The sequence below is a fragment of the Meriones unguiculatus genome, chromosome 1, assembly GCF_030254825.1.
Source record: "Meriones unguiculatus strain TT.TT164.6M chromosome 1, Bangor_MerUng_6.1, whole genome shotgun sequence".
Classification (NCBI taxonomy): Eukaryota; Metazoa; Chordata; class Mammalia; order Rodentia; family Muridae; genus Meriones; species Meriones unguiculatus.
Genome location: NC_083349.1, coordinates 109,737,628 through 109,764,622, shown reverse-complemented (window position 1 = coordinate 109,764,622; position 26,995 = coordinate 109,737,628). Strand labels below are relative to the sequence as shown.

At 47.3% G+C, this 26,995-nt stretch overlaps 1 long non-coding RNA gene and 1 other non-coding gene across 2 annotated transcripts; one reads left to right on the top strand and one right to left on the bottom strand.

Annotated features, from left to right (window-relative positions):
• Positions 1-12,308: 12,308 nt before the first annotated feature.
• On the top strand, positions 12,309-23,010 carry LOC132649296 (uncharacterized). The gene is made up of 3 exons (XR_009587732.1): positions 12,309-12,568; positions 14,003-14,107; positions 22,631-23,010. It is a non-coding gene; the product is annotated as an uncharacterized LOC132649296 (long non-coding RNA).
• A 544-nt stretch (positions 23,011-23,554) lies between these two features.
• On the bottom strand, positions 23,555-23,661 carry LOC132652084 (U6 spliceosomal RNA). The gene has a single exon (XR_009589575.1). It is a non-coding gene; the product is annotated as a U6 spliceosomal RNA (small nuclear RNA).
• Between the last annotated feature and the right edge of the window lie 3,334 nt (positions 23,662-26,995).

Sequence of the window (26,995 nt, the reverse complement as noted above, 5' to 3'; positions counted from 1 at the left end):
CCAGTCCAGAACAGACAGGGCTACACAGAGAAACCCTGTTTTCTTGTCTGGAAAAAAACAAACAAATAAATGAGCAACAAGTGCTCTTGACCACTGAGCCATCTCTCCAGGAAAGCCCCTTGACTTCTTTTTTTTTTTTTTTTTTTTTTTTTGCGGCAAGGTTTCTCACTGAATGTGGAATGCGCTGGTTGTGTGGGCTGGCCAGCCAGGGAGCTCTAAGGATCTGCCCATCTTTACCTCTCCAGTGCAGGGTTTCCTGGGGATCACAACTCAGTTCCTCATGCCTGTACAAGAGCATGCGCTGCTAGTGAGTTACCTTCCCGGCTCACATGGTTCCAGTTCCATGTCCACCCTGCAGTCCATTCTGCTTCATTGCTAGCTTCCTGGAGTGCTTAAACAGGGATTTGGGGTCCAGAGGGAAGACGGCTTGGCAGTTGAGAGCACAGGCTGCTCTTCAGCTGACCTGGGTTTGGTTCCCAGGCGGCTGCACGTGGTGGCTCACAACCATCCATAACTCACCTCCACGGGTACCAGAATGCATGTGGCACACATACATACGTGTAGTTCATACATACATAAAATAAGAATAATTAATTATTGAAAAAATGGATTTTGATGTGTAATGTTTGTTTTATTGGCAAGTGTTTTTTTTTTCTTTTTCTTTCCTTTGTTTCTTTGTTTCTTTTTTAGTTTTTTTTTTGTTTGTTTGTTTGTTTTTTTGAGATAGGGTTTCTCTATGTGGCTAGAATTCACTCTGTAAACCAGACTGGCCTCAAACTCAGAGATCTGCCTGCCTCTGCCTCTCAAGTGCGGGGATTAAAGACATTTGCCAGCATGCCTGGCCTTACTCACAAGTTTGTAAAAATAAAGTTTACAAAATTTAAAAAATGGAGATAAAGCTAGGCATGGTGCCAGCCACATTCAGAAGATGCAGCAGGAAGATCAAGAGTTTAAAATAAAAAAAAAAAAAAGAGTTTAAAATCATCCTCAGTTGCAGAGCAAATTCTGGGTAACAAGAGACTCCCCACCCCAGTCACAGAACAACAACAAAACTTATGTCATCGCTATCCCCAATTCCTAGAACCTGAATACCAGCGAGGCCAGCAGCTTGAGGTTTAGCTGGTAGCTTGCCCACTTCTGAAGTTCTCTGGCCTTCCTCTCCACTCTGCTGGTCCAGCTCCACTGATGGACTTGGCCTTTGGGCCAATTACTGGTGAGTCTTGGCTGTGCAAACTTTACCGTTCTTGGCTCTGACAATCTGACTTCTGGATACTGTTGATTCTTGAACTATTTCCTTGTTGGGCTTGGCTCAGCCTCTGCACATCCCACTGTTTTGGCTAACTCATCTGCCACTACAGTGCTGGATAAAATCTGAGTGTATCCTGCTCTCTCCATGTTGTCACTGCTGGCCCAGGCTGTATGGAAATGGAGGGTGAAAAAAACCAGGGCTTCCAAAAAGAAAGTCCCTCTAAATTACTTAAGGTCTCTGAACAGGTGTTTTCACAGCAAGATAAGGGTGTTTATCTTCCCTCACAGGATTTATTCGAAGATTAAGTCAAATGCTATGTGTGTGCGCCCTCAGGCTGTAAAAGACCCTCCAGAATGGAGGATCTGGGGCTAAGCATCTGGCTTAGTCAGTAGACCACTTGCCTAGCAGACAGGAAACCCTGGATTTGATCCTCAGCCTCTGAAAATCTGGGCACAGTGGCACATGCTTATTATCCCAATACTTGTTGAGGCAGGAGGCTCAGAAACTCAGGGTCACCCTTAGCTATACAGTTACTTTGAGGTCAGCCTGGACGACAAGAGACCCTGCCTCTAAAGAAAGAAATAAATTCCTTTCTTTCCTCCCCCACACTCAGAGCAGTTAGAGCTTTATGTCTTCTATCATTTTTTCTTCTCTTTATTATTTATTTTTTTAATATTTATTTATTTATTTATTTATTTATTTATTCAGTATTCTGCCTGTATGTGTGCATGTACACCAGAAGAGAGCACCAGATCTTATTACAGATGGTTGTGAGTCACCATGTGGTTGCTGGGAATTGAACTCAGGATCTTTGGAAGAGCAGCCAAGTGCTCTTAACCTCTGAGCCATCTCTCTGGCCCCTTCTATCATTTTTAATTTTTTAATTTAAAGATTTATTTATTTTTATTTTATATGCATTGGTGTTTTGCCTGCATGCATGTTTGAAGGTTGTCACACGTGTGTGGCAAACACCCTTATCCACAGAGCTACCTGCCCCTTACTCTATTTGAGACATGGTCATTCATTTTATTTTTTCAAGACACGGTTTCTTTGTGTAGACCTGGCTGGCCTGGAACTCAGAGATCTACCTGCCTCTGGGATTAAACATATGTGCCACCATCACCCCTTTTGAGACACAGTCCTTGTAAGTTGAGCAAGCAGGTCTTGAATTTGCAATTCTCCTGCCTTGGCCCCCTGAGTAGCCAGGATTACAGACATGGGCTGCCATGCTTGACTTGAAGCTCACTTCTGAAGGGGACAGTCCGTCTCTTCACCCAGGTCATATTCCTCTGTAGTACATTCATCCTTCTCCTTCCCTGCGCCTGCCATAACCAAAGTCAGCCTTTGCTCAGTGAAGACATAGCCTGGGTCCGAGTTTTACTTTTAATTTTGCTTTGTTTTGTTTGTCTTAGACAGAATCTTCCTGTCTAGCCAAGGCTGGCCTTGAATTTCCAATCCTTCTGCCTCAGTCTCTTGAGCAGCTGGATTTGCATTCATAATGACCAGTTCCATTCTTGGCGCATAGTGTACACTCCATTGGTCAATGTACATATATATTTATTTTGGCTTTGTGTGTGGTCTCTACACATGCATGGTGTACATACATGTGTACATGTGTGTATGTGTCTGTGTATGCTCTTGGCTGTACCTTCCCCTGTGAGCTGGAGTACCTGTGTAGCCCACGAGGTCTTCTTCAGTCACTTTTTCTCTTTATTTTTTGAGACAGGGTCTCTCAAAGAGTTCAGAGCTCACCATTATGGCTAGCTTGGTTAGCCAGCCTCCAGGATCTGCCTGTCTTGTTCCTCAGCACTGGGGTGACAGGCACGCCCAGTTGCCCATCTTTTTCATGGCAGTTAGTGGTATGTTTTGGTTTGGTTTGGTTTGGTTTGGTTTGAGACAAGGTCTCATTATGTAACCCTGGCAGGCCTGGAACTCTCTGTATAGAACAGGCTAATGTGAAACTCAAGAGATCCGCCTCCCTCTGCACCCAGAATCATCCTAGGATTTAAGGTGTTTGCCCCCACACCCAGCTGAGGTGCTGGGATCTGAACTCATATCCTCATACTTGTGCAGTAAACACATTACCCATGGAGCCATCGCCTGTATGTATTTTTGGAGACAGGCTTTCTCTGTGTAGCCCTGGCTGTCCTGGTACTCACTATGTAGATCAGGCTGGCCTTGAACTAACAGAGATCTGCCTGCCTCTGCCTCCTGAATGCTGGGATTAAAGACATGTGCTAGCACCGCTTGGTAATTGTTTTATTTTTGAGACAGGATTTCACGGAATTCGGACTAGCTTCAAACTTATGGCAGGCTGCTTTTGAACTCCTGATTTTCCCGCTTCTGCCTCCCGAGCGCTGCATCACTTGGGCGTGTATCACAGCTATGGACCACTACACTCATCTTTTTTTCCTCACATAAGTGGAACAAAGCTTTGTTTGAATATCACCTTTTCTAGGAAGACTTTTTTGACCATCCCCTCTACACTACTAGGATCCATCTTTCTTTTCCGTGTGATTCTGTGGCTCACCATCCCCTTCCCCAGCTTCTGGAGCTCAAGCCCAGGGCCTCCACTGAGTGACTCTTCCGTTACTCTTTACAGCAGGGCTTGGGACAGCTGAGTCTGTCATTCTCACCATGTGTGATTTTTGCCTGTCTCCTTTCTTCACACTCAGCACACAGTTATATGTATCTTGTGATTGTACAAACTCTAGGCAATCACTCTTTGTTTGTTAAGCAAATGAGTACAGGCTAAAGATCTTTAGGGCAAGAAAACAGTGAAGTGAAACCCAGAAGTAACGGTCGTAAACCCTTCCGCCCGTAGGGTGTTCTGCTTTGACTAAGGTACCCTCAAGATTATCACTCATGTGGACCTTACATCACTCCTAGAAAATGGGAAAACAATCATACCCAAGCCTTTTCTTTATTTTTATTTTAAAATTTATTTATTTAAATTAATTTATTGTTGTTGTTATTATTATTATTATTATTTAGTTTTTCAACACAGGGTTTCACTGTGTATCCTTGGCTGTCCTGGACTAAAGGTATGTGCCACCATCACCTGGCTTTATTAATGTTTTAATTTGAGACTGGGCCTTTCTATTTAGCTCTGACTGTCCTGGAACTCTCTATGTACACCAGGCTGACCTTCAAGTTCCGGAGATGCCTCTGCCTCCCAAGCGCTGGAGTTAAAGGCATGCACCACCATGTTTTTTTTTTTGTTTTTTTTTTTTTTCCAGTATCCTTGTTTTGTAAAGAGGGCTCAGCCCAGAAGTTTCAGACTGATGAGTTATCTAGGGGGAAGAAACCAAAACAATAGAAAATGAATTAAAATAATAAAATCAAATGTGAAACAAAGCCACTGACACACCAGCCCGGCAGCCCTGTGGTCTCTCCCGTACGCTTTGGGTTTCATTCCCATAAAGAGAAGTGGCGGTTCGGCCGCTTAGGGAGCCACGCTTGCTCACCATGTAGCCCAACCTGTGAGATTACAAGTGTGTCCCACCACTCAGCTCGATACAGAAAGTTCTTTTTCCCCAGGGGGTTCCCACATCAGCTGCTTTTTTAAGCAAAGATCCAGTGACATTCAGGTTACAGCCATAAAACTACACCAAGAAGACAGAATACACTCCTCAGTCAGCAGGGGCCTTACAAACAAACACTAAACTAAACAAAGGGGTAGGGGCTTGGATTTTCTATGCAAAACTAGGCTTGGCCAGCAGAGGGAGATGTGGCTATGTGACAAAATTACTGCATCGCGTCTAGGATTCTCGGGTGTCAATCACGCCAAGGTTATCTAATTTTAGTCTTTCCGTGTGATTAAGCTTAGATTTGAATTTCATTTTTTCAGGTACTTTAGTTCTATGCCGTACACAAGACAGGCAAATACTCTACCATTGAGATAAATCCTCAACCCTTAAACCGAGCTTTTTAAAAAAGCTTTATTAATGATCATGCTTATTTTCTGTGTGTGGGTGTTTGGCCTGTGCCTCCCTTCAGCCCCATTTCTCCCACTGCAGAGTCAGGGTTTTCCCACTACTCCACACCGAGCCTTGAGGATCAGGTAGCTCTCCGTCACAGACTATCTCCCCTATCCCCGTTGCCTTCCGTCAACACTCACTCCAGCTCAGCGCGGTGAACTTGCCAGCCTCTGGGGCTCTTGTTTTCTTTATCTTCCTCACAGGCCACTTGTACCGTGTGTAATTACCAGACCCTTTTTTTAAAATGTGTATTTAATCTTTAATTATGTGCGTGTATGTGTGTCTGGAGGGTGGGTATGTGCATGTGTGTACCCGCAGCTACAAGAAGGAGTTGGATCCCTGAAGCTGTGAGCCACCCGCAACCGGTGCTGGAGATCAAGCTCAGGTCCGGAGACACTCTTAACCCCTGAGCCCCGGCTGGGCCTTCTCTCCAGCCCCTGCTTTTCAACAAATGAACATCTTTTAACATCAAGGTGTGGTGGTGTACGCCTGTAATCCCAGCACTCCAGAGGCAGAGGCAGAGGCAGGAGGATTTCTGTGAGTTTGAGGCCAGCCTGGTCTACAGAGTGAGTTCCAGGACAGCCAGGGCTACACAGAGAAACCCTGTCTTGAAAAACAAAACAAAAACTAACATCTCTCTATAAATACAATCTGACCTCAACATTTTTTTTTTGAGGGTCTCTCTATATAGCCCTGGCTTCTATATAGTCTGGCCTCAAACTGAGAGATCTGTCTGCCACTGTCGACCAAGTGCTTGGTGAGAGAGGTAGTTTTTTGGAAGTGTCTAATGAAGCCCAAGCTGACCTCAAACTTGAGATGCAGTCAAGGATGCCCTTAAACTCCTGACTCTCTGATCGCCCAAGCACTAGTGTAGTGTGTGTGCTGTGGTTGTCATTCTGTGTCTCCCATGAGGTCCAGACACCACCTGGCCGGAAGTTTGTGCTTCTCCTGGGGGAAGGTCAAGTGCGTTCGTTGGCTTCCAGGCAGAAAAGGGTGAAGTTCGGGGTCAAAGGTTCCGCCTCTCTCATAAACCTGAGATCTGGGCCAGAAGGTCTTCAGTGCAGCCAGAGGTGCCGGAGGAAAGATTTCTCTGAGATAACTGTCGCTGCTCTTTTAGCTGGGCTGCCAGCACCAGGCCAGCTGGCAGTGAGGCGGTCAGGGCTCCAAAACCAGGATCGGTGACGGAGGCTTAGAGCTCCTCCAAAGCCAGGAGGCGGTGGCAGGAGCCCGGTTTGTTTTCGGGTGCACAGAATGCCTGCTCTGTCGCGGATGGGCACTGCGGCGGGCCGAGCAGCTCGACGGGGGTGAATGGGAGCTCACGGCCAGCAGCCAGTGGCTGCCTGACCCATAGTCAAACCCGGGTGGGCACCGGTGGATTTTTCAGGGCGGAGTCCTCTTCCCCCAGAATAAACGACGAGCCTCCGGTGGTCATGGCGGAGGAGTGGAGTGAGAGAGTTTATTTCACGAATGGGAGCATTATAAACCTTGCACAGTGGGAGTGTGTTTGATTCGGTGGGGCTAGGCGTGCCAGCGACACTCATTCACACGCAGCAGCACCGCCCTGTCCTGAGAAGGGGAACGCAGTACTGAGTTATCCTGTGGGCAGCAGGGTGTGGGGGAGCTCCAGGTCGGGTTAGAGGTGTGGGGAAAGGTCACTGGAGGAAAGCTAAGGTGCCAAGGCGTCTCATTTGCACGGGGAGGGTATTTCCAGGAATCCCCACGTGCACACTGAATGGGTTTCTGGGTTTCTTATCGGGGTAAGGGTTGGGCCTGTCAGCTCCCTGAGGGCTGTGTGACACTCCTCAGAGGATCTGGGGTTTCCCAGAGCAGGCGGGGACCCGGCTGAGGAAGGGAACCCGTCCTTTCAGCACTGAGTCCTGGGGCTTTCTGGTAAAGCCAGACTTGAGCCTCAACAGCAGGGTCCAACCTGAGGGTGTGTGTTTGTGTGTGCACGTGCCTGCGGGCACACAGATCATCAGACACCTTTCAGGAGTCAGTTCCCTGCTTCTGTTGTAGGTGCAAGGATCCAGCTCAGGTGCAGGTGCTCAGGCTCACGGGATAAGCACTTTTACTTGGTGAGTTTCAAAACAGCCCTGGCCAGGCGGCACACAGATTTGTGTGTGTGTGTGTGTGTGTGTGTGTGCTTATATTCTAAACATACAGACTCTCCTCCTTAGCCACCTATCAACAAATCCCACTTGGGTCCAACACTGTGCCGCCCAACCCCCCAGGGTCAGTGCTATCTTGGCTCTCCCCATGTGCTGTGCAGAAGGATTCTCAGAGGCACGAGTGTGCATGCCCTTTCTCCCCAATCTTGGACGGGCATGCCCAGCCCCCACCCCTGAAACTGTAAATCACATCGCTCCACTTCCTGCTCTCGCTCCTCCAAGGGGAAGCACTCCGCTAGCAGAAAGTCAAGGTCCTTGATAGGCCCGTAGGCCACCCATGATCAAGTCCTTGTGTCTTCAGGCTCTCTGTCCCCTCTGTGATCCCATGGCAGGGACCCCTTCTCAGCTGTGGGGTCTGTGAACTCTTTCCCCTGCCTGTAGTGTGTCCTCCCAGGACGAACACTTAGACAGTTTCTTTCAAATGTCATCTTCAAGAACAACGACAAAATGGAATGTCAGTTTCACGGTGAGGCTTCTGGGGATGGTGTTTCCTAAAATAGGCCTCCCTTACCCGGTATCCTTCCTCAGCTTTTTTCCTTCCCAGAGTTTTCGGTGGTACCGTTTTCTCCTCCTCTTCCTTTGTCTCTATTGTTCTTTTGAACACGTCTCATGTCGCCTAGGTTGGCCTCAGACTCACTATATACCTAAGCCTGACCTTGAACTCCCGATCCTCCTACCTCAACCTCTCAAGTGCTAGGACTGCATGCATGCATTGCCACACTGGCCCCAGCTGTCTCTGTGTCTGCGGGTCAGCTTCCCACTAGACTGCAAACGACACAAGAGAATTTCGTTCTGTATCCCAGGGTGTGGAGATACAGGGGTTCATAATGAGCTCCCATGAATTAATGGTGAATGAACAGTGAGTGAATGGAGAAAACAACTATGGATATGCCTCAATGCCACATAACCATCATTCTGAATGGCTGTTCAATGAGGTGAATTTATAAATATAAATATAAATATTATATATATTTGTTGTTGTTATGAAACAATATCAGGTTTAAATGACGTGATTGTGGTTTGCTTGAATACTAGCAATCTCCAGTAGTTGGCTTAAATAAAGCATACATTCAGAACAGTACATTATATATATATAACCATATGTATTTATATATAAATATTTTTTATAAAATATATATAAATTCAGGCTGGTAAACAGAATACCATTGCCTTGGCAGCTCCTGAACAGCAAACATGGCTTACTGCTATGCTTGGCGCCTAGGAAGCCCGGGTTCCCGGTGTCATAGATTCTGTGTCTGGTGAGGACCTCCAGCACAGAATGTCCCATCTTCTTGCATCCTCACACGATGGAAAGGGCAAGCGCAGCACTTGGGCCTTTTCCATAAAGAGGGCTGGGGAGCTAGCGTGCCTGTTGGTAAAGTGCCTGCCTGCAGGTTCAAGGACCTAAGCTGGAGCCCCGACCCCGTGTCAGAAGGCCAGGCGTGGTGATGCGTATTTGTAGTCACAGTGCTGGCGGGGCAGAGACAGGCAGATCCTGGGGCTCGATGGACGGCCAATCTAGTCTGGTGAGTTCCAAGCCAATGAGACCCGATCTCAAAGACAAGAAAAAGAAGTAGGTAGTACTCCAGGAAAGGCGCGCGAGGCTGCTCTCTGGCCTACTGCGCATGTGCACACAGTACACACTCAGAAAGGAAACGTAAAAAAGATTCTAACCTACTGAGCCAGGTGGGGTGGTGCACGCCTGTAATCCTGAAACTTAAGGGCCGAAGACAGGTAGATTTCTGTGAGTCCAAGACCAGCCTGCTCAACATAGTGAGTTCCAGGCCAGCCAGGGCTTCATAGTGAGACCTTGTCTCAAAGCAAAAACAAAACAGAAAGGAAGAAGTAATAAAACAAAACCTGATCTCATTAATGACTGCTGCTATTAATTGTATGACCTGTCACCTCCTAAGGACTGATCTACACACCACCCTGTGTGTGTGTGTATGTGGTCGTATGGTATATGTGTGTGTGGTGTGGTGTGTGTGTTTCTCAGGTTTTGTTTTGTCTTTTGTTGTTGTTTGTTTGTTTTGGGGTTTTTCTGTGTAACCTTGGCTGTCCTTGGTTGTAGACCAGGCTGGCTTCGAATTCATAGAGATCCACCTGCCTCTGCCTCCCAGATGCTGGGATTCCAGGCTGTGGCACCGTGCCCTGCTGTTTCACAGTTTTCTGAGGCAGAATTTTCTTATGTATTCTAGCCTGCAGCCTCAAACTTGCCAAACTGCAGTGCTTCTGCCTCAGTTTCCCAAGAGCTGGGATTGTAAGTATGCCCCTCCATGCCCTGTTTTCGTTCGTTTGAGACAGGTCTCACCATTTCCCAAACTGCCCTTTCACTCGTGGCCTCAAGCAACCTTTCTACCGCACTTTCCCAATAGTTGGAACCACAGAGGTGCACCATCGTGCCCAGTGTGACCTATGACCCCAGTGACCCTGGGAGCTGAGATCTCAGTGTATGAGTTACAGAGAGGTGTGGTAGTGGTAAGTGCCAGACACAGGCTGTGACCTGAGGGGAGTCAGCTGTGCTAGACATACAGGAGGCCAGGTTTGAGATCAAACTCTGCTGTCCCAGACACTTGTACCAGACAGAGAAAGCAGCTCTGTCTCTCCCCTTCACTAGGCTCCCGTGCAAAGCACAGGTCTGCTCTCCAGACTGCCCGTCTGCTGCCCTTTTCCCGACTCACTATCAATCAGCCATCAGAACCAAGGGCCTGTCTCTTTCGGGTCAGGAATGCTGCTGGGGCAGTTTCCAGGTGTGACTCATGAACTGCAATAGTCTGACACTGAGAAACTGAGAAGCAGTTAAGAAGCTGAGGGTACCCACAGTTAGCAAGCGTCCTCAGAGCCTCCTGGGTCCAGGGATCTCTTATCTTGGATGTTTTCACTACCATCTTTGCTTTGTTTCCATGAAAGATGCAACTTGCACATCTCTCTCTCCTCCCATTCCCCCCACCCCCACCCCCGTCTGTCTCTCTCTCTGACAGGGTCTTGTATCCCAGGCTGGCCCGAGGATGATCTTGACAGTGTGATCCTTCCTACACCTCCCCAGTGTTAGGAGTATAGGTGTGCATCGCAGTTGGGTTTAATGCAGTGCTAGAAATGAAAGCCGGGGCACACCAGGCCCGCACTGCACACAGTGTCTTCAGTTCCACAGATACTGTCTCTCCAAATGTGGGCAGCGATGGTCTTAGGTGTCTACTGCTGTGAAGAAACCCCTATGCCATATGCAACTCCGGGAGGAAATGGCTCATTTGGCTTACACTTCCATATCACAGTGCACCATCTAAGGAAGTCAGAACAGGAACTCAAGCAGGGCAGCAAACCCAAGGCAGGAACTAGAGCAGAGGCCATGGAGAAGTGCTGCTTACTGGCTCTCTCCCAGGGTTGGCTCAGCCTGCTTTCTTACAGTACTCAGGACCACCAGCCCAGACGTGGCCCCATCCACAACGGGATAGGCACCTCCCGTTAAGAAATGCATTACAGAAGCTGGGCTCAGTGGCACATGTCTGTAATCCCTGCACTCTGGCAGCAGAGGCAAGAGGATCTCTGTGAGTTCGAGGACAGCCTGGTCTACAAAGTGAGTCCAGAACAGCCAAGGCTACACAAATAAACCCTGTTTCTAAAAACCAAAAAACAAAACAAAAACAAACAGAAAGCGTTACAGGCTTGCCTGTGGGCAAATACGGAGGCATTTTCTCAATTGAAAGCCCCTCTTCCCTTGACTCTGACTTGTGTCAAGTTGACATAAAAATATCCAGACAGAGACAAAGGTGGTTTTCTCTGCTTAGCTGTAACCCAACGTTCTGGATACAGATAGCATTCAGTAGCTAAGACACTGAGCCATTGGAGTGTCTCTGGAATCACACCTATAAGAGACTCCTCCTTTTGACATGTAATGTCCTATTCTGTCTGAGGATTCTACCAGGAAGTATATCACCAGAAGTGATTCGGCACTATAACACCAGGACTATTAGAAAGTCAGACAGGCTGGGCTCGGTGGCAAACACCTGGAATCCTGGCAGAGGCAGAGCTCTGTGAGCTCAAGGCCAGGCTGGTCTACAAAGCAAATCCTGGACAGCCAAGGCTACACAGAGAAATCCTGTCTTGAAAAACAAAATAAAGCAAAAAAGAAAGTCAGACATAACCTGGCACGGTGGTGCACACCTTTAGTCCCAGCACTCAGGAGGCAGGGGCAGGTGGATCTCTGTGAGTTTGAGGACAGCCAGGGCTACACAGAGAAACCCCATCTTGAACAAAACAAAAACAAACAAACGAAAGAGACAGGCACTTACCTGTAACTGAAGCTCCTAGGGAAACTAAGGCAGAAGGATTGAGAATTCAAGGACAGCCTAGGCTGCAAAGTGAGACCTTGTCTCTAAAAACAAAAAAACAAAACAAATAAAAATACCCAAGCATGATGGCATATGCTTTTTATTCTAACACTGGGAGGGAAGAGGCAGGCAGGTTTCTGGGAGTTTGAGACCAGCCAGAGCTACACAATGAGACCTTGTCAAGAACAAACAAGCATTAATAAAACAAATATAAATTAGGCATGGCAGTGCACGCCTGTAATCCCAGCACTTGGGAGATGGAGATAGGAGGGTCAGGAGTTCAAGGCAATCTTTAGTTACATCCTGGACTGTGTATGTGAGATCCTTTCTCAAAAAACTAACTGATTGACTGACTAAATCAATTAAAAAGAATCATCCCTGGAGGCATGGTGGTACACATATATAATCCCAGAAATTTGAATATAGGAGCAAGAAGAGCAGAAATTCAAGGTCATCCTTAACTACATATCAAGTTTGAGATCAGCCTGGGCTACACCTGACCTTGTCTAAAATGACAATAGAAACCCTCAACAACAACAACAAAAAGAGGCAAGCACTTTAAACTTTTCAAAGAGGAAGGTGTTCAAACGGCTCCAAAATGCGCCCCCAAGGACAGCTGTTGCCTGGCTCCTGTCACAAGAAGTCACAGTAAAGTCTGAGCAACCTCCCATGAGCCAAACAGAGTCAACTTTAAAACTCCAAGCCTGCCTCACTGGCAAAGGCCCAGGTTTTCTCTGAGACATCTTTACCAACCCAAAGGCCACACAGACAGCTAGGGGACGTTAATCCCCTCAGGAGATCCTGTCTTACCTCAGAAGGTGTTGAATCTCAAGCGGACAGCTGGTGAGTACAGGGAGGGAGAGCTGGCAACAGGCCCCGAGCTTCAGTCAGGAAACCCAAGCTCCAGCCTGGCTGAAAACCACAATGTGCCCATGCTCCTGGGCCTCATGTGACGTCAACCTCTGTGCCTGTGCCCTTATATGCCCAGCAAGGGGCAGCCCTGCTCAGCCACCAACTCGGAGATGGAGTCAGGAGCAAATATATACAACATATACATAATCTGTGTAAAAATACTTTGAAAAGTTTGAAGTGCTAAAATGATGGCCAGGCTGTGGTGATGCACATCATTACTCCCAGCACGTGGGAGGCAGACGCAGGTGGATCTCTGAGTTCTCGGCTAGCCTGGTCTACACAGTGAGTTCCAAGACAGCCAAGACTACACAGAGAAACCCAGTCTCTGGAGGGGAAAAAAAAAAAAAAAGGTATGGCTGGTTATCAGGAAAGAGCCAAATGGTTCGCCACACACCTTTAATCCCAGTGCTCTGGAGGCAGAGCCAGGTAGATCTCTGTGAGTTCAAGGCCAGTCTGGTCTACACTGTGAGTTCCGAGACAGTTGGTGGTATGCAGAAAGACCCTGTCTCAAATAAACAGATGCTAGATAGATATATGAAAGAAACATATAAGATAGATAGATAGATAGATAGATAGATAGATAGATAGATAGATAAGAAAGAGGAAAGTGAAGTGTGGGCTTCTAGTTCTTATTATGCATCAGGGTAACAGGGGGCTTTGAGAATGGACTTGAGCCTCCCCTGCTCCTAGGGTCATAGAGCTGGGACTAGCATGGTCTCTCCTGTGGTTTCCTGTGCTCCTTAGGATGAGCTCCTTGTGATGTTACAATATTCTAGTCTTGCAATTCCATGAGGCAATTTCCCAGAAGCCCTGTGGAAATACCTCAGCTGGCCACATTCCTCAATATGACTGGAACGGCGGGGAGGAGGGGGAAGTGGGTAAGGAGGAAATGTGACTACTGAGTAAGCAAGAGGATGGTATCAGAGATTTCAAACAGAAATAATTAGGGCTATATGGTTTTCTTAAATTTAATTAAAAAAAATGAAACTTTTTCTTGAGATAGGGTCTCCATAGCCCAGGCTGCCCTGGAACTCATTAGGTTTTTGTTTTTGTTTTTGTTTTCTGAGACAGAGCCTGCCTGGTCTCAACCTCACATTGTTGTGCCTGTGCCTGTCTCTAGAGTGCTGGGACTAAAAGTTTGCGCTATCATATCAGGCTAGCTTTTGTTTTTTTTTAAAGACAGGTTTTGTTATGTAGCTCAGGCTGGCCTGAATCTGCCTCTGCCTCCCATGTTCTAATATTATAGATATATGCCACTGTATCTTCTTGTTGCTCTTTTTTAATATTAAGGTCCCCCTTTACCTTTCCTTTCTCACTCTCTTCTCTCCCTTCATTCTCTCTGTCCTGTGCTGCTTGATTCCCTAGGAGAGAAAGAAGAGGTCCTGCCCTTCCTTTCGGAACACTTGGGCACTGAGCCAGCACAGCTCTGACTGGCGGTTCCCCGTTGGAGGAGGCCAGCACCATGGCCAGGTAGGTCTATGGTCCTGCCTGTAGAGTCCCTAAGCTATGGGAGCAGCATGCTCCAGGAGGAGGCCAGGGCTCAAGAAAGGAGTACCAGGTGGCAGGCTTGTTCCCAGGGTTGGTTGGCCCCAGAAAGACTGGAGCCCACTCTAGACTCTCCCTCACCCTTCCAGGAGGGCCTGTAGCAAGCACTGCCCAAGCGGCCCAGAGCCCAAGATCCTGGCTGTGTGCTTGCCTTTTGGGACCTCGCCATTCAGAGATTCAGGGTTCTATACTCCTGAGTCTAGGAGCAGAGGGCCAGGCAGCTGATGAGCACATCCTGGAGTGGCCCCACCAGGCTATCCACCCCCTTTCCTCCCCAGCTTCCTTCAGCAGCCAAACCAACTTCCTTCCTGCTTGTCAGTGTTCCCCACAGACACTTGTCTGGCACCCTGGGTCCTAACTCAAGGCTTTGGGGAAGACAGGAAATGAGGCCACATGAGGATGACCTTAATCTCGGGGCCCTAGAGCCTCAGTCGTCCAAGTGTTGGGGTAACAGGTAAGCACCATGACATGTGATTTGTGGGGTGCTGAAAATCAGTGGAGGTCAGACCTGGCCTTTGTGCCTGCTAGGCAAGCACTCTACAAACTGAGCGGTGTTCCTGACCTCAATGTGACACTGTCTTTTATTTATTAAAAAATAATTTTTTTTTTGAGACAAGTTTTTTTTGTATAACAACCCTGGCTGTCCTGGAACTCACTTTGTAGATGACCAGGCTGGCCCCTAACTCCCAGAGGCAGGTGGAGACAGGCTGATCCACCTACCTCCCGGAGTGCTAGGATTAAAGGCGTGAGCCATTGTGCCCCGCTCAGAACTCTGTTTTTATAGGGAACCTTTGCTAGCAGTCCTGCTTAACACTTCACCCCCAGCTCTGGCCATGAAATTGGCATCCGACAAATACTCGTCCACATAAATGAGTGCGTGAACAGAAAACGGACAAAACAAAGCTAGAACTGAAGAATACTCGTTGTCTGACTAATTCAACGGGAAAGTTCTCGAAGGACTTTCTGGAATTGGTTTAATGATAATTTCTTTATTTAATTTTTTTCATACAATATATTTTGATCATATTCCTTTCCTTCCCCAACTTCTCGCTCTTCCTCTCACCCAGCTTCACGTTCTCTCTCTCTCACACCAAGAAAAAGTAAAAACAACGAAAACCAAAACAAGCAGGCAAACAAACAAACAAAAAACCTACAAAACAAAAATACCAAACCAGAACACAAAGTGCGGGGAGTCAGTTTTGTCCTTGACTCCTGGGCACGGGGCCTGCCCTGCAGTGTGGGCGTCACAAGGCGTCATTCCAATGGATAAAACTCACTCAGCCTTTCCCAAGAGGTGTCATTTGCAAATGGCTTCTTGAAGGAGGGTGTCCGTGTCCTCTTGTCAGCGCTGCCTTTTGTCTGGTTTGAAGCTGCGCAGGTCTCTGTGAGTTCACGTGTGGACCAGCCCTGCTGTGTGTGTGTGTGTGTGTGTGTGTAAGATGCCGTTTCCGTGGAGTCATCCACCACCTCTGGTTCTGACAGTCCTTCTGCCTCCTCCTCCACGTAGATCCTTGAGCCTGGAGGGGATGCTTTGCTGAAGACATCCTATGTAGGGCAGAGTGCTGCAAAGTCTCTCACTCTCTGCGCACTGTCCAGTTGTCTGTCTCCGTGTTAATTGCCATCTGTTCCCAGCTTCTCCGGTTAGGGCTGAGTGGTGCCTCCATCTACAGCCGTAACAGGTCACTGGGAGGCATTTGATTGCCATGTTCCTTTAGCAGAACAGTGGTAGCAGGTTTTTCCCTAGCGCCCATGACCTAAGTCTCAGGTTCTTGGCTGCTTTAGCAATGTTAGAACTATAATTTTTTTTTTTTTTATTTTTGGTTGAGACAAGGTTTCTTTGGGTAGCCTTGGCTGTCCTGGAACACACTCTGTAGACCAGGCTGGCCTCGAACTCAGATATCCGCCTGCCTCTGCCTCTAGAGAGCTGGGATCAAAGTGTGATCTACTGCGCCAGGCCTTTTAAGTGTATGAATGTTTCTGGTCACATGTGTGTCTGTGTACCACATGTGTGCATGGTGCTGGTGGGACTCAGAAGAGGGTGTCTTATTCCCTGGCACTGGAGTTGTGGGTGGTTGTGAGCACCGTGTGGGTGCTGGGAACAGGACTTGGGTCCTCTTCAAGAACCAGTGCTCTTAACCTATGACTCATCTCCTTCCGGCCCCTCTAGAATGTTTCAGGAGCATGAAAGCAGACAGTCCCAGGGCTATGTGGAGGAGGTCAGCCAGAACAGGAGCAATCAGTAAGAGGTTGGGAGTAGAAAAAGAGGCAATGGTGGAGGAGAGGAAGAGGGTAAAAGGAATGGTGGGGTCCAAGGTAGCCTGTGTGAGCCAGAAAGGAGGACTCTTGTCACTGCCGGCAAGCCTGTCTCACATTCTCGATCTCCCTAGCAATTCTCGTCTCTGTTCTTGACTTTGCTTCCTCTTCCCAAACGAAAACATATCTCTTGGCTTTTTTGCTTCCCTTGATCACAGAGACAGCGGCTCATCCGAGTGGTGACCTGTAGTGACCCAGGTCTGATCCGCCCAGCTCATCACATCTGGGCACCTGTGACAGACATTCTGTCCTGGTGGCGCAGCCAGCTCAGCCGCTTCGCTTCGGTGGTGGCTTTCCCTCCCCGTGGGACACCCAGGGTGCTCCAGCTGTGGCCAGCTCCTAGCAAGGAGGAAGAAGAGACAGATGCAGAGATAGCCTAGGGATGTGCCTCAGAGGTGTAATACTGGCCTTGCCAGTATATATGGTCCTGGGTTCCTGTCTCAGTACCATGGGAGAATAAGAACAGAGCAAAAGAAGACGCAAAACAACAGATGCAGAAAACAAAGGGAAGACACAGCTGCTCCACAGCTGTAGAGGAACTACATGTCTGGTTTTCAGATTTTCTGCCTTGAGCTGGCATGGGTTGGCTTCCATTCCTTCTAAACAAATGGTTGGACTTCCCCACTTAAATGAATCCAAAATGTGACTACAGCCCACCTTAATAACCCTAACTAAAGCTGGGTGGTGATGGCACCCGCCTTTCATCCCAGCACTTAGAAGGCAGAGGCAGGCGGATCTCTGAGTTCCAGGACATCCTGGTCTACAGAGGGAGTTCCAAGGCAGCCAGGGCTACATAGAGAAAGCCTGTCTCAAACAGCCAAAAAGCCAAAGAGCCAGAGAGAGCCAGAGAGAGAGAGAGAGAGAGAGAGAGAGAGAGAGAGAGAGAGAGAGAAGGCCTCCAGGGATATCCACTGAACATGGTCTAACAAGATACAATAAGACTGGACACAAATCCTCATATTGTAACTTAAGCCCCATTCTTTACATAATTTCTGCCACCATCATCATCACTCAGAAGTACATCTACAATGGCCCTTGTTCACACTGAGGCCCTTCACCCTTTTCCTGTACCAGCTCCACCAACTTCCTTAGCCAAATCCTATCTCGGCATTGTCAGCTACCATGCGGCGAGAGCAGTAAATGCTTTTAAATGCTGAGCCATCTCTCCACGCTGCCTTTCTGAGAAACAGCCAAGGTTGTCCTGATACTGTTACTTGGCCAAAACTGGCCTTGAAAACCCCATCGTCCTGCCTTCCCCTTTATCTCACAAATATAGGGATTACAGACTTGGGAAAACAAGAAATTTTGAGCCCAGATGTTGTAAATTGAGGCAATCTGTATTGCCATATTCATTATTTTTGTCTTTTTATAATTTTTCTTTTACTTTTTTTTTGGCCTTGAGTGAGTATGGTACTTGCGTAGAGACTAGAAGACACCTTGCAGCCGTTAATAATCTCCTTTTACCCTGGAGACTGCACTCAGGTGGTCAGGTGTAGCAGCAAGTGTCTTTACCCCCTGAGCCATCTCTACAACCCTGTTTTCTTTTTTAAATGTTAATAAAGATGAGACCCAGGTCTTCATGCCTTAGGTTTTTGGGTTTTTTTTGTTTTTTGTTTTTTGTTTTTTGCCTGTTAGTGAATGCAGTGAATACCCTGACAAAAGCAAACTCAGGGGGAAAAGGGTTTACTCTATCTCTCAGTTCAAAGGTACAATCCGTCATGGTGGAAAATTCAAGGCAACAGGAGGTTGAAGCAGCTGGTCATTTTGCTTCCAGGCTCTGAAAGCAGAGAACTAGGAATGCACGCTGTTGCTGAGCTCTGCCTCTCCACTTGCACAGTCCAGGATCCCAGCAGGGAATGGTACCACCCACAGTGGATGACCTTTTCTCACCCCAGTGAATGCAATCCCGAGAACCCCCCACAGGCACACCTAGAGGTCCTTTCTCGTGACTCTAGATTCCTAGATTCCGTCAAGTGGACGATTACTCAACTATCACAAAGGCAAAGTGCTTTACTGACAGACTACAACCCCAGCCTGCTTCCCCTCATCTTTTAAAATACTTCTCTCAAGTTGCCCAAGGACCTGCTGACACTCCCAGGTCCCCACTCTTCCTTCCTGGCACGTCTTTCAGGCTGCTCTCGCTATCTTCTACGCGGCCTCTCTCACACTGCCTTCCCTCTATCTTTGCACTTCATCTAATAGCACCAGAATAGAAAGAAAGACAGGGCCTGCTCTCCAGTCCTTTATCCATCATTATAAAAGATTAAACCTAGGGCCTCAGGCATGCCAGGCCAGAGCTTCATTGCTCAACTACCTTCCAGCACCAACATTAAACTTCCTGAATTTGTTGGGTCCTTCTGGTGGCGACAGAAACCATGCTCAAGCCAGCTTAAAGAAAGAAAGAAATGTATTGACTCACTTCCGAAACCACCTTGGGGTAAGTCTAGCTTTGAGTATAGACAGATCCAGGACGCAACGGATGTCACCAGGAAATGGCCTTTGGTGGCTGCTTTCCTCTGTGTTGGCTTCATGCTTGTCCCCAGTTGTCTGTAGCAAAGGTCCTGGATATGTGAGTCTCATTGACTCACCTGGATCACACCATACCCATCTCTAGACCTTGGTAGCCAGCGGTGGAACAGACCCAGATGTGTCCACTCTGGGGTCAGGGTAGTGTCAGACTCCTGGAGGTATAAGAGGGGATAGAGAGGTTTTGTTTTGATTTTTTGTTTTTTATTTATTTTATTTTATTTTTTTTAGGAAAACCAAATTTTTTATTGCAGAGGAGGGAGAAGGGATGTTAAGTAAACAACTCTGTTTTCTCTGAGTGGCTGGTTCCAATCGCTCAGGACTGCTAGGAAGACCAAGATGGGTCAGGGCTAGGAGACTTACAGGTCAGTGGAGATGGAAGTGATCTTGGAGATGGTTTGTTTGCCTTCCCATGTCCACAACTCCCTTTGTTTGCTCTTCCAAAGCCCTCAACCCCACCTAACACAGTCCCCAACCTACTAGGAACAAGACTTTCTAGCGTATGGGGGTCTCGTGGGCACCTGTGAAGCCTTTCGGCTATTGTCCTGCTCTCTCCTCCTGGGGTTGTTTGCCATTGGCCTGGCTGAAGTCTGCTCAGGCAGTTCACATTAGCTTTCATTCTGATTCAAACCCAACAGCTGCTTAGGAGCTTCAGGCGGATTTTTCTCTCTCTAGTTAGTTAGTTGTTACTTAGTTAGTTACTTAGTTAGTAGCCTCCTTTTATTGTTTGTTTGTTCATTTGTTTTTTAGGGACAGGATTTCTCTGTGTAGCCTTGGGTGTCCTGGACTCACTCTGTAGACCAGGCTGGCCTCTAATTTAGAAATCCCCCTGCCTCTGCCTCCCAAGTGCTGGGATTAAAGGTGTGCACCACCATGCCTGCTGGTCATTAGGAACTACCTTAAGAGCATTTGTGCCTGCTTTCCTGTCTTCTTACAGAGCAGCAACCACTATGTATGGCATATCCCAATTAGTTGATTTTATTTATTTATTTGATTTTTTAAAAATATTTTTGAGATTTAGTTAGTTGCATGCGAGTATGCCTCTGTGTGTGTGTGTGTGTGTGTGTGTGTGTGTGTGTGTGTGTAAAAGAAAGAGAGAGAGAGAATACATCTGTGCAGGGCACTGTGTGCCTATTTCTTTGAGGCAGAGTCTCTCCCCAAACCTACACCTTGCACTTTCTTTTTTTCCCTCAGCTAGACTAGAGGCCAGAAAACCCCAGTGATTCTCCTGTCTCTGTCCCCTTTAGAGCTGGGGTGACAGGCCTGTAACTCTGGCTTCTTACATGAATGTTACCATCTGGACTCTGGTCCTCATGACTGAACAGCAAGTGCTCTTACCCACCCAGCCATCTTTTCCATCAACTAATCATTTCATTTGTCGACTTGGGGTTTTAGAGACAGGGTCTTGCTTTACAGCCCCGTCTGTTCTGGTATTAGCTATGTAGCCTTCAAACTCACGGCAGTATTTCTGCGACAGCCTCCTAAGGCCGGGAGAGAGTAGAGGTGTGTGGCAACGCACCTGCCTCTTGCCACTGGATTTAAAGTGATCTTCCGAATCAGGACAAAAACAAAGATAGCAGAAGTTTCCACACTCAGCAACTGACCCAGTCCCATGGATCACACAAGTCTTGTGCTGATGTATGTTCTCAACACATGGACGCTTTAGTCCCAGAGTCCTGACATGCCTTTCCAGTTCCTTGTCCTGGTTTTTGTCATCTTCTCTGGAAGGCACCACCCATTCCTTCAGAACCACCCCCTTGGCAGCCAGAGTCAGTGGGCCTACCATGCCACACTGCAGCTCTGTGCTGCCTCTGTGGGTCTGCCTTCCACTTTAAGGGAGGTAGCTTCTGTTCTTCTCTTCCATTTCCTCCCTTTTCTTCCCTGTCCTCCCCTTATTCCCCCTTCCTTTCCTTCTTGAGAGCGGTTCTCTGAAGCCCAGGTGGCTTCTAGTCCCTCATCTCTTTCCTCGGCCTCCTGAGTGCTGGGTCTCAGGCCTCCGTGAGCAAGCTGGAAATGCAGAGTTTAAAAGTGAGCCTCAGCTTCTAGAAGAGCCTATGCCCACTCAGACAGGCAATGCATGCTTCCTCCTGACCCAACAGGGAAGCCTTCCTTCTACCATTGGTTACCTTCTCATCTACTATTAATTTTTAAAGGATAGGGTTTCTTAGACACACCTGAGACTTACCATGTAGGCCTCCTCATCCTCCTATCCCCACCTCCCAGCTGCTGAAATGACAGATGTGGCCACCACACCCAGCCCTTTTGGATGTCTTTCACAGAAGTACAAGGCGTGCATCTCTACAGTTTCCTGAAGACTTGGGGGAACCAACTGTGTTCCCTCACAGGACCTTCCCACAGGGACACCCGTCACACCTTTGGGCTGTGGAAGGACACCCACAAGGCTGGTACTTTTCTTTCGTTTTCTGTGTTCCCAGAAGCCTGGCTGATGAGGCCAGGGATTAATTACTTGGGGTGCAGCCTCCCATCCCAGTTTACCCAGTTTTCCCAGCTGGAGGAGGGTGCCAAGTCTTCAGGCAAGAGAGGAAGGTGAAGAGAGAGGAAGGGCAGGGTGTTGGCTCCTTCACTTGTTCAGACCAGAGCTGTGGAGCAGGACAAGTTAAGGCAGGCTTGTCTAGCATTCCTCCTTCCTGGCTTGGCTTTCACCTCAGCCCCAGTTCAGCAGCAGCCCTATTGGCTGGGGAGGCTGACCCAGGAGGAAGAAACATCCACAAATCCTCATCTAGCAAGGGAGGCTTAGGGGCCGGGTGACATTTTACGATCCTCTAGAGACAAAGGCCCCACATCTGGACAAGACTTCTCTTGCTCCTTACCCTACTGACCCTGACTTCCGGTCGCATCAGAGTTCTCATTGTTTTTGAGTACAACACCACACACCATACACCTGCTGTGTGTGGCTTCAAAGGCTGTGCACTGCGTGGCTCTGTGAGATGCTTTCCAACAGATAGAGGAGGGACGAGCAACCTTAAGGTCATGCCACGCTGTGCTTGTAGCTCTTCTGTGACTTCCTTTCCGTGTACTGCTCCCTCTGCCATAAACACTCTCGTCTGCCTTCCATCCCACCGCCTGTTTACTTGGTTCACTTGTTTCTGCTTTGAAATTCCGCCCAAGTACAATGTTGGTGAATATTATGGGTTGGTTGGCTATGAACTATCTTCTAAGGTCCATGTACTGAATACTCGAGAATACGATCTCTTCATCGCTCTCTATCTCCTGGCCACCATGAGGTCTCCAGGTCTCCAGGGCCACATACTCTGGCCTTGTGTGAACCATGCTGCCACAGGCCCAAAGCCCTAGGGACAAGTATACATGGACTTATTTTGTCCTGGTAACAGAAAGCTGACTAACAGTGAACACACATGTGGTAATTGGAAATTTTCAGAAATGTATGTGTGACAGTGTTGCTAACCTAGTAATTTAATTGAGGTTGTGGGGGAGGGTTCTAAAGGCAGCATAAGTGTAATCCACTGAGATGGATGAAATGACACAGTGAAACAGAATGAAATGAGAAAGACACAAAGCTGTGAAGCACATGAATACATTCACTGCTAGTGGGAATATAAGTGTTTTATCTTTGCTTCTTGTTGGCAGCAGAGAGCTCATCGTGGAAGGAAAAGCATGGTGGCACTGGCTGACTTTGTGGCAGGAATGTGGCAGCAGTTACACTGGCAACCGGCAAGCTGAGAACATTTTTCTTTTAATATAAGTGTCAAGTTACCTGTCACTTTGGTTTTCGTTGTTGTTATTGTTTGTTTTTCTGAGACAGGGTTTCTCTGTACCCTCGGCTGTCCTGGACTCACTTTGTAGACCATGCTGGCCTTGAACTCACAGAGATCCACCTGCCTCTGCCTCCCAAGTGCTGGGATTAAAGGCATGTGCCACCACTGCCTGGTGACATTTCTTTTTTTTCTTTATTTTTTATTAATTATTTTTTACAATTTATTCACTTTGAATCCCAGCTGTGGCCCCCTCCCTCCTCTCCTCCCAATCCCTCCTTTCCTCTTCTCCTCCTATGCTCCTCCCCTAGTCCACTGGTAGGGGAGGTCCTCCTCCCCTTCCTTCTGACCCTAGCCTATCAGGTCTCATCAAGACTGGCTGCACTGTCTTCCTCTGTGGCCTGGCAAGGCTGCACCCCCCAGGGGCAGGTGATCAGAGACTGGGTTCATGCCAGAGACAGCCCATGTTCCCCTTACTAGAGACCCACTCGAGTCTATGGGCTACATATGAGCCGGGGTTCTAGGGCCTGTCCATGCATGGTCCTTGGTTGGGAAATCAGTCTATATAGGGCCCTCAGGGCCCAGTTTTTTGTTTTTGTTTTTTTTTTGTTTTTTGTTCTGTTGGTCTCCTTTTGCAGCTCCTGTCCCCTCCAGGTCTTTCTATCTCCCCTTTCTTTCATAAAATTCTATGCACTCTGTCCAAAGTTTGGCTATGAGTCTCAGCCTCTGCTTCGATACCTCAATCAGTAGAGTCTTTTAGAGGCCATCTGTGGTAGGCTCATGTCCTGTTCCCTGTCTTAAAAATATGGAACACTTCACAAATTTGCATGTCATCCTTGCGCAGAGGCCATGTTAATCCTTTTTATATTGTTCCAATTTTAGTAAAAGTGCTGCCGAATCCAGCACCTGGTGACATTTCTTAAAAAACAAACAAACAACTCAATTATCAGGGCCTGGAATAAGGCTTAGTGGGTGGTAAAACACTTGCTCTGAGTTTGGATCTCTTGCACCCATGTAAAAAAGTCATGCATAAGGGGCTGGAGAAATGGCTCAGAGGTTAAGAGCACTGGTTGCTCCCCCAGAGGTCCTGAGTTCAATCCCCAGCAACCACATTGTGTCTCATGACCATCTATAATGGGATCATATGCAGGCAGAACACTGTATACATAATAAATAAATCTTAAAAAAAGGAAAAAGTCAGTGGATTGGAGAGATGGCTCAGCTGTTAAGAGCACTGGCTGTTCTTCTAGAGGTCTTGAGTTCAATTTCCAGCAACCACATGGTGGCTCATAACCATCTGTAATAGAATTTGATCTCCTCTTCTAGGTGTGTGAAAACAGATCAGTCACAGATAAAAGTAAATAAATAAATATTTTTTAAAAAGTCAGGCGTAGTGGCACGTACATGTAATCCCATAGCTAGGGGAAGAGATAGGCAGAGAGAGAGGATTCCAGGGGCTGATGGCCAGCCAGTCTAGCTGAAATGGCCAGTTCCAGGTCTAGTGAGAGGGAGATGGAAGAGGAAAAAGACCTTCAGTCAACCTGTATCCTCCACACACGCATGAGCAGGCAAATGAACATACAAACAACCCTCAGTGTGACAGGTGTGGCAGCTCAGGCCTGTAATCCCAGCACTCAGTAGCCTGAGGCAGTAGGATTACTGTAAAATGGAGGGCAGCTTGGGTCACAGAGAGTTCCAGCTTACTGAATGAGACCTTGTTAAAGAATCATTCTTTTTAATTTTCAGTTTAAACATCTTCTATAATGTGGGTTCTGAGGATGAGACTTAGGGCATTAGACTTGGTGGCAAATGCCCTTAGCAGGTGAGCCATCTTGACAGCCGTGGAGAGGGAATTTTGAGACAGACTAACTGGAGGTTGACCTCCAATTATTAATTCTCCTGCTTCATGCTTCAAGCATCTGCTGCCATGCTAGTCACATAACAAAAACATTTTTTAAAATGTGGCGTGTGTGAGGGTATATGTACATGTGTGTGTATTCTCATGTGCAAACACAGATGCCAGAGGAGGATACTGGCTATCCTACCATAGCACTCTCTACCTTAGCTCTATGAGAAAGGGTCTCTCACTAAACCTACAGCCAGCCTGGGGCCAACAAGCCCATAGAGCCTCCTGCCTCTGTCCCCTAAATACTGGGGGTCACAGTTTCAAACAGCCACAGCTGGATTTATATTTATATATATACATACATAATATATATATAACATATAATATATATATAAACATACATATGCTGTGTGTTTGAATTTGTATCTTTATGCTTATAGCCTTAAGCTACAACTTCTTCATTCATCCTGGTAAGGTGGACATAGTAAGGTCTCGAAAAGCAAAACCCGTGTTCAGGAGTTTAGCAACGCCTGAAGGAGGTGGCAAACGTAATCCAAGCAACTGTAATCCCAGGGAGGCAGAGGCTGGTGGATCTCTGTGAGTTCGAGGCCAGCCTGGTCTACAAAGTGAGTCCAGCCAAGATTACACAGAGAAACCCTGTCTCAAAAAAAAAAAAAAAAAAAAACACCTGAAAAAAAGAAAGAAAGAAAAAGAAGGAACTCCAACCAATGCCGGTCAAGTTTCATGTAACTAGCACTCAATAACAGTTTGTTTTAGAGAAAGCAGACACAGCAGTATTCATTCATTTTGGAAACTGTAATTGACAATAGGCCCAGAGAACCGCTGGGCCCCACATTCTTGCCCTGGGAAGTTGTACTTCAGGAGTCTGATGTGGATCCAAGAGTCCCTGGGTAAGTTCGAGCTGAGCTAAGGACTTGGGAGATCTTGAGAGATTGTGGTGTTACTCGGTAGCACCCGGATGAGTCATGCTTTCCCGCATGAGGACAGATGATGTCCCTTGCCAAACAGGATTCTGCCTCGCCCAGTGCTGGCATCTCTCTCCTGCCTCTGTGGGAGACACGCTGACAGTTTGTCTTCTGCCTTTCTAGTGCTGCTTATCGGCCACAGTAATTCAGTCCTTTTGGTCTCAGTTACAGCGTCCGGTGTCCCTTGTGGTTACAGTTTTCCACCGGAGCTTCTCAAAAGGACTTCTGTCAGTTCCACACATCCTAATGATAAACCATCCTCGATGACGGAGGAAGACCTCCAGTTAAGAGGTTAAGAGCAGTTGTTGAGTTAAGCAGTTAAGAGCACTTGTTGCTCTTACAGAGGACCTGGGTTCAGTTCCCGGCACCCACTCACAGGGTGGCTCACCACCACCCGCTCCCTGGTTCTAGAGAACCCGACACGTCTACTAATCTCCACGGGCACCAGGTAGGCACACGTGCTGCCTATATGTACATGCCGGCCAAACCACTCATACGCATCCAATGAAATAAATCTAAAACTAAAAAATGAAAAAGAAAGACAAGCAAGACGCTTCGCTTATATCCCAGGAGGGTTGAAGAAAAAAAAAAAAAACCTGAGGAAAAGGAATGTGAGTGTTTGGGACCAGGAGGTGTGGAAGTCTGCCCTGGGAGGCAGAGGCAGGATGATCACGGCAAGTTTCAGGCCAGCTTGCTCTACACAGTAGGTTCCAAGCCCTTTAGGGCCACACCGTGAGTCCCCTTTAAACACACAGACAAAACGACAGTAGGAATGGCTTGGAAGCTGTGTCTTAGCACTGGAGATGTGGCAGAGGACATTCTTAGTGTGTTTAGAGGGCTGAGTGTGACCACCAGCGTCAAACCTAGAAGCAGGTGCTAAAGAGATGGTTCAGTAATCAAAATCACGTGATGCTCTCGCAAAGGACCTATCACCTACATGGTGGCTCACAACCATCCATGACTCCAGTTCCAGGGGATGCCTTATTCTGATTTCAACAGGGGCCTGGCATACATGTGGTACACAAACATACCCGACAGGCAAATCATTCATACACATAAAGTAAAACTGAAAAATCTAAAAAGTATTTAAACCAAAAAAAATCCCAAAATAAAATAGAAAAAATATGACTTAACTAATAATTAAAGTTAACAGCTTTACCACGAGTGAACTACATCATATTAACTCATTTTGTCAGATACCTACACACATACTTTGCTCTTTTTAAAGAAAATTTTGTGTATTTGGGGGTATTGCTTGCTTGTATTTCTGTGCATTTCTGTGTATTTCGTGCCTGGGATCCTCAGAGCCAGAAGAAAACTTTGGATTCCCCTGGAACTGGAGTTACAAAAGGTTATGAGCTAACAAATTGGTGCTGGGAATTGAACCCTGGTCCTCTGGGGAGCAACC